The 7,735-nt window shown below is 46.8% G+C and overlaps 1 long non-coding RNA gene across 3 annotated transcripts in view; it reads right to left on the reverse strand.

Moving 5' to 3' along the window:
• LOC141371895 (uncharacterized) overlaps positions 1-7,735 on the reverse strand; it is a 180,919-nt gene that overhangs the window by 80,446 nt on the left and 92,738 nt on the right. For all 3 annotated transcript variants that reach the window (XR_012377204.1, XR_012377202.1, XR_012377203.1), the window contains exon 3: positions 7,423-7,503. This is a non-coding gene — a long non-coding RNA (uncharacterized lncRNA). The remainder of the gene's footprint in view (positions 1-7,422; positions 7,504-7,735) is intronic.

Genomic DNA, 7,735 nt, shown 5'->3' on the forward strand with positions numbered 1-7,735 from the left:
TCTAATAATAAATAAATAATTTTAAAAAAAATAAAATCAGAGACTTGATGTGCTAGTTACATTTTTCTAGTTCTCATGAAAAAAATATCTAACAATTAACATTTTTAAAAAATGCTTGTGTGTTACCTAACTGCTTGCTCTACTTGGGGAAATGCTGTGTTACTGTTGCTGCTCCCAGACTGAAGTCCTAGGGAATAGGGTGCACAATCAGGAGGGAGGGATGTTTGCCATGCCCTGGGCAACGACCTGGAAACTACAGGCCAGGGTGGGGTATGTGCTGAAAATGCCTGGAAGACCAAAACTGACAGTCCTAGATATAGCCACAGCATTCACCCAAAGCTCTGTATGACCACCAGTGTGTGACTAGCTGGGAAGTAAATACCTTCCGAATAGTCCTCGGTACCTACATGTGTTTACTACCATGAGAACACCCTGACCTTTGATTCTCATAGATAGCAAATGACCCAAGCTGTGGCTCCCTTCTGGAAAATAATAAGGATGTGCCCCATGAGCTATTTGGTCTTTGCTCTGTCTACAGCCCGACATGCCCATGGGGGCCAGGCAGACAGTGAGTCAAGTGGGCCAGTGTCAGCAAAACCACAATGCAACAGGATGAGAAATGGCCACTGACGCTTGGCCTCAGGAAGTGGGATACAAGAGAGAATGGTGGGGACTGTGGAGAACTAGGGAGCAAGCATCAGCTGCCTCTGAGCCAGCCAGCAGCTTCATGCCTAAACAGGGACCTGCTCTGTCCACGTGTTCAGATTTTTTAAGGTAAGCTGGAAAAAGATGTTGTTATGTACATTCTCTTAATTTTTCAATGTCGACAATCTAAGTTAAAAAGAAGAAAACTCTCTAGCAAATACCATGTGGATCAAATTTGGCCCAGGGGCATCCAGTTGTAGCCTCTGTGTTTGAACCATGAAGGCAGGGAGCGAAGCTTACTTCTCTCTGGAGATAAAACTTCACACATCTGGGGCGCCTGGATGGCTCAGTCCGTTAAGCATCTGCCATCTGCTCGGGTCATGATCTTGGGGTCCTGGGTTCAAGCCCCACGTCGGGCTCCTGTTCAGCAGGGAGTCTGCTTCTCCCTCTGCCCCTGACCCTGCTCAGGCTCGCTCTCTCTCTCTCTCAAATAAATAAATAAATCTTAAAAAAAAAAAAAAAACTTCACACATCTGACCTCACAGCCCCAAAGGCACCCCTAAGGAGGGCCTGGTTATCCCCAGGTTGCAGATGCTATGCAGTGTCTAGGTTCCTCAGCCGTGTGACCTTGGACAAGTCACTTCATCTCTCTGTGCCACAGTTTCTTCATCTACCAAGCGCGGTTGAAAATAATGGTAGGGCACTGGGAGGGGAGTTAAATGAGATTAGGTATGTACCCCATTGGGCATATAGTAAACAGTTAAAAAAATACTGGTTCTTGATAAGTGACTTGCCTGAAGTCACACAGCTTAGATACGAAGAACCCACATCAGCTGACTCCAAAACCAATGGTCTTTCCACCAGACTATACATCTCCCTGTCACATGACCAGCAAATTATGTCATTATGTCTGCAACCACCTCCCCACACCCCAGCCAGTTTAACAGTGTGCCCAAACCAAACTTCCCAGAAAGTCACGATGACATATATTTGGGGATATGCATAGTCACTACTTCACAGCCTGGGAATTCATGCAGGTGAAAGCTCTGTGGGGCCACAGGAACAGCTCAGCACATGATGCCACACAGGCCTGCATCCAGTCCCAAGCTGCATGACCCCCCAGCTCTGAGCCCCGGTATCGCCATCATCATGGGTAGACCGCTGAGCTGCAGTGAGGTCTGAAAGAAGGAACATGGAGGCGAGCACTTCAGAAACTGGAAGGACTTCACAACCGCTGGCATGGTAGTTGATGTCCGCAATTATTTAACTCTGTAGGGGCGACAGAGTCAGCACCCTGGGTTTGGCTGGACAAGGCCAGGGTACAGCACAGGGCCTCAGGAATTGGCTCTGGGCCGCCTTGACCAAGGGTTGGCGGGGGAGGAGGATAGGGGAGGGGTCTGCCTCCCTCACCCGGATGTCGAGAGATCACACTGGATGGGAATCGGGTGGGGCAACAATTCTCCTTGCTGAAGAAGAGAGGAGCCTAGGCCTCCAGCTTCCAAATGGGGAATACAGAGTGGTCACCTGCCCCTGTTAATTAATTAACTGTTCAGTAAAGAAGTGTGGGAATACACAACTAAAATAGAAATGACATTTTAAGAAATTAATGTCTACAAACAGTACACTTGAGATGTGTGCATTTTACTGTGTGTTCAGAAAAAAACTATAAGCAAATAGTGAACTCTAATAATACACATGCTGAAGTATATACTGAGGGTGTGTATTAATGGCTGCAACTTACTCTGAAATGCATCCCCAAAATTACAGATGGACGGACGTAGAGAGGAAGGGCTGGATGGAGAGAAACATGATAAAACCATGCACAGTAAAATACCAATGCATGTAATTAAAAAAAAACTTTAAAAAATTAAAATAAAATAAATTTTAAAAGTAAAAAATAATTATTTAATAATAAATAAATAAAAATAAATTTTTAAAAATATTAACGCATGCAGACTGAGTGGCAGGTATGTGAGCGCTCTAAAATTCCTTCAATTTTTCTGCGTTGTTTGAAAACTTTTTATAAGAAAATGTTAGAAAGTAGATGCCTATAAAATAATTTTAATGACAAGAAAATATAGTGATGTTATAATATTAAGCAGGAAAAGCAAAGTATATTATATATAACATATATATTATATAATTATGTAAATTATATATTATATAAAGGCTCTCTGCCACCATGATGGGATGGAGGTAAGGCATTTTAGAAAAGACTCCCTTTTGAAAAAAAAAAACAAAAAAAAATCTCTGCTGAAATATCGTCATTGGAGATTCATTCGTCTGCACCTTGAAGGCTTCTGGCCTTCCGGAATCCTCTTTTACGTTTAGGGTGTTTTTAAAGAAAATACCCCTCAAGTTATTATCAACATGCATCTAAGAGGAAGAGAAACTGGCAACCAGCTGAGAGTAAAATAGAATTGAGAAGTAACAAGAGATGAAGAGAGACCACTGAGGACATGGGAGGAAATGGGGTCAGGTGAGGACAGAGCCCTTTTCAGAACATGATCTCCCACCGGCTGCACCAGAACATTATGCCATATGAAGAGGGAAACTGAGGCACAAAGGTGTGAAGAGACCGCCCTCGGGTAACAGAATGCTCCACAAATGTAAAAGTCAGGGCCAGTAGCTTCACCATCTCTGCCACAGGTTCGGTTTTACCCCAATGCACCTGCGCCAGGAAACAGACAGTCAGAAACCAGCAACAGGTGTGCTCAGGTGAGATGGGAGCATGCCCCAGGAACTGCAGGTGTGGGCTTCCTCACGGCCATTCACTCCATCCCACTGCCTCCAGGTGGGCACACAGCTCTCCAGGGAAGGCATTCCTGCCTCCAGGTGTGGGGGAAGGAAAGACCAAAGCAGTGCTTAGTCCATCTGTGTCCCTGCACTACCCGTCCTAAGGCAAATCACGTTCACCGGTCACCTTCCTGATGTAGAAACCCAAGGGGGTGTCGGGGGCGGGCCGGGGGGGGGGTCGTGGGAGGGTGGGGCGAGGACAACCACTCAGTGAGATGACCAAGACCCCTCCATGTGACCCATGGAAGACACTCTGACGACAAGCCGGCCTGGAGGCTGCAATTCCTGAAAATGCTCATCGAACAGCTTCTTGACTTGGATGATCACCCAAGCGTAGAATTACTCAGAATATCTTTGCCCATTAAACTGCCCTTTTTTTTCCTCTACAAAATCTGGCTGTTCTTCCCAAAATATTTTGACTGGAAATTTTTTAAATGTCTTGAACATATTTATGTGCAATTCTTTGAAACAAGGGGGATTTGCCCTATTCCACACTGCAACGTGCAGAGAAGGTCCAGAGCCCAAGAGCCAGAAGCCATAAAGCTAGAATTACAGGATGCCATCCTGAGGCCAGAGATACAAAGCAAGAGTGTCCCTCCCCTCTGACCAATGGAAGTGGCCTCCTGAGACAGGGCCCAGGCCAAGAAACCACTGAGAAGAGGTGAAATGAACTGCATCTTAGGACAACAAAGAGCCTACCAGGTGAAAGTTCAGAGTTATTCCATTGACAAATGCTTCCTGAACATCTCCTGGGTACGGAGGTGCAAGCAGAGAGCAACCGAAGGTGTGTGTAGACGCAGCCATGCTGGGTGGTGCAGCCCATGACCACAGGGGGGGCTGGAGACCTCAGGTAGGCAGCAGAAGGTCAACTCGGGCTGCCATTCCTGACCAGGACAGATCCCCTTTGCAGTCCAGTTCACAAGCCTCCCTTCCCAGGTTTTGGGACCTCACGGTGACTACATGGAAGTTCCTGGAAAAGGGGAAATTCGGGACATTGATGACACAAGAAGCTGGGGGTGGGGGTGGGAGAGCAGCAAATACAGAGTGCCTGGGACTTCCATGTTGCTCACCTGAGGTTATCACCCCCCCTGAGAGACTTTCTGCCCTATAACCACTCCAAGACACTCAGCAAACACCACTTTTGGTTCTCCCCCAAGAATCCTGCCGTTTTGCCAGCTGCATGGAAGCTCTTATAAAACATGTCCCCAAATGTCTTGATTATGGAGCTATGACAGATCGGCCCCTCTTCTCCAAGAGCAGGGAAGGGGCCAGCTTTGCAAGAGGTGCTTCCACTCAGCCCTGCCTCTCCACTACCTGAGACATGAGCTGTGATTCTCCAGAGTCCAGGAAGGAGGTATTTGGACTTCTTGGAACAGAGCATGTTCCCTGGCTTATTGAACTTAATGAGGAGTGAGACACTTAGCTTTGATCTCTGCCCCAAGCCATGGACGATCAAAATACTCTGGATTTGTACTTACGTAGGTAGCTCCATTTTTAGGCAAAATTGCACAGAGCAACTAAACCAGTGTTGGCACCCCCCAGGTGTAGCATCCCTCAGCGGCTCACACCCAGCCTCATAAGTCTGTGCCTTGGCTCGTCAGCCCCTAAGCAGGACATTAAAGACTTATTGAGCTACATCTTTAATAATATTTTTAAAAATGTTTAAGAACCACCATAAAAATCCATTGGATGGCATTTTTTTCCACTTTGGCAAAACTAGAGTCATAGTCTATGTTATTATAAACTCAACCACAAGAGAAGAAAGTCAGCCAGTCACAATTTAAAAAATCACATTCCAATAGCACTAGAAGGGTATATTAGCTGAGCAGAGATGTGTACAGTCACATCTGTCTTTTTCCACAGACTCTGCTCCCCCAGGCCACTATTGAGCAACCTGTCCTCTTTCCAAGCAGCCTCTGTATGCTGAATCACCTGAAGTGATTCTCTGTTTTCTCAAACCTACAGACAGAGAGGCCTTGGACTTGATATAATTTGAGAAGCCCCAGAGATAGATCCCCTGACCTTCCTCCCCTCTGCCGATTTAGAGATTCATTGGGGGGAGTGTTAACTTTAAAAGGTCCTTTATAAATGCAAGCTGCTCCTGGGAGGGATAATGCATTAAACCACACAGCCATTCACACTTTAGTATGAAGTAGGCTGATAAGAGCTACCATTTATTAAGCATCTACTCTGGGCCTCACATTGAAGCAAGCACTTTAGACAGTCACTGAATCAGACTTTGAAGGAATTAAACATGATAAAATTTTGATGAGGGGAACGTCTGGACATGTCTGTTAGCAAGGGGTGAGGATGGGGGTGGAGGGTTTATGGACAAGACTGACACCACAAAGAGAGATGGAAGGCCAAGGGGTAGAGTAATGAACTCTTATGAGGAACTCAAGACAGTCTTCCCAGAGGTGACATTTCAGTGGAATTTTGAAGGACATGGAGTAGTTCAACAGGCAGCCAAGGCAAAGAATGGAATTCTTGGCAGAAGAAATGACACGGGAAAGATCCAAGTGTATAAAATGACACCATGTATATATCAGTCTAAGTGCCAGCACGAATACTCAAATGAAGAGAATTCAGGAAAGGCTTAGGAAACAGATGACTGACAAAGGTATGGAAAGATACAGGGAAACCACAAGAGATAGTGCAGGACTCGAGAGGCCGTACCACCCCTGGACTCAAAAGAATGAAGGCCGGCAGCAGTTACCCGAAGACAGAAAGAGAAAATTATATACAGTGGGCCATCTTAAGACAATCTGAGACTTCTAAGGCACACAGCCAGCCTGAGATGACCCCAAAGAATGGGAGCCAAGGAAATACATACCTCCACCTCTCCCTCCCTTCCTCCTCAGATTCTCCTATGGGGCTCCCCAGCCAGCAAGCCCAGTGGGAAGCCAGAGGGCAGGGCAGGGAAGTCTAGATGATGCACCCCAAGTACCAATCCCTGGGGCTTAGAGCTGGGCAGAGCGGAGTGGAGGGTGGCTCTGGGGTGGGGGCAATTGGAAAGTACCCAACAGAGTGTGTGAAATGTGGCTGGAGCACAGAGTATGGGTCAGGGTGAGAGGTGACAGAGGGACACGGAGCAGGCATGTGACACAAAGGAGCCTGTCTGTCAGGCTAAGGGTGAGTGGAAACCATTGACCTGAAGTGGTTATAGGGACGCTAGCCACTGCTGGCCTTTCCTGAGGGCCCTGGGAACAGGCGTCCATCGAACGATGCCTGGCAGCCAGTGACTCCTAAGCTAAGCCAACACCTTCCCAAGCCTCCCGAGCTGTGCTCTGGAAGCCCACCCCAGCCGCTGTTGTCTCCTGGAGCTCCCACCACTGCAGACTAGAGCCTGGGAACGCAGAGAGGTGGTATCTGCCAGGGCTCCCAAAGCAAGCACAATTTGGAACATCTTGAACCGATTAAAACCAGTCTATGTCTTTTATTTATATTCCAGTCCACCTTTTTCCCCTTCCTCACGTGGAAAGAAAGCCCTGTGATGAGGAGTTCTGCAGGAACAGGTTTCCCAGAAAAACGAAAAATGTCTGTCTGCCTACCCCAAGGGACAGCTCCAGGCGGCCAGCCGGGAAGCCAAGTCAGTCCTGCCCTGTAAGGCCTCAGAAGAAAGATGAGCGCCAGCCCCCTCTCATCTGGGAAACATTAAAAGCAATCTCTGAAGTGATTCATTAAAAGTCCTTCGGTGGCAGAAGACCATCACCCAGATGTGAAAATAAACACAGAGGGAAATTCCAGCATCAGAACCGTTTCAAGTCTTTAAACAAATGCATGGCTATTTCAGGGAAAGGAAGAGTCCTTTGACTATCTTTCCAAGCCCACAGGATCCAAGTCAGCCTCTCTCCATCCAGCAGGCCAGGCAAATTCCCACGATGCCAGACTCTGAAAACTGAAAGCACTCACTTGACTCTCTGGGGCCCTTCCCACTTGAACTCAGCAGCTTCCCAGCCAAGGCCAGTCACCCACACTTACCAAGCTTCTGGTGGTGCAGCCTTCAGCTCAGGCTTTGTAAAGCATCAGAAATTAAAGTAGAAGCAACTGCTCGATTCTGCTCTGGGGAAAAAAAACAGCATAGAAAATAAATGGAACATGAATCAATATTAAGCAAAACAGTATATACACTGACAAAAACATAGTAAAAATGGAAGAAAATGCAAGCATATTTGGGCACAGATCACGTATTATTGTGTCCAGTGTCTGGCAGAGTGGATGGTGCATGGTAGGCATTTGATAAACATGGAAGGAAGGAAGGAAGGAAGGAAGGAAGGAAGGAAGGAAGGAAGGA

The sequence above is a fragment of the Callorhinus ursinus genome, unplaced genomic scaffold, assembly GCF_003265705.2.
Source record: "Callorhinus ursinus isolate GAN/ISIS: 27379988/994484 unplaced genomic scaffold, GSC_fseal_2.0 scaffold3, whole genome shotgun sequence".
Lineage (NCBI taxonomy): Eukaryota > Metazoa > Chordata > Mammalia > Carnivora > Otariidae > Callorhinus > Callorhinus ursinus.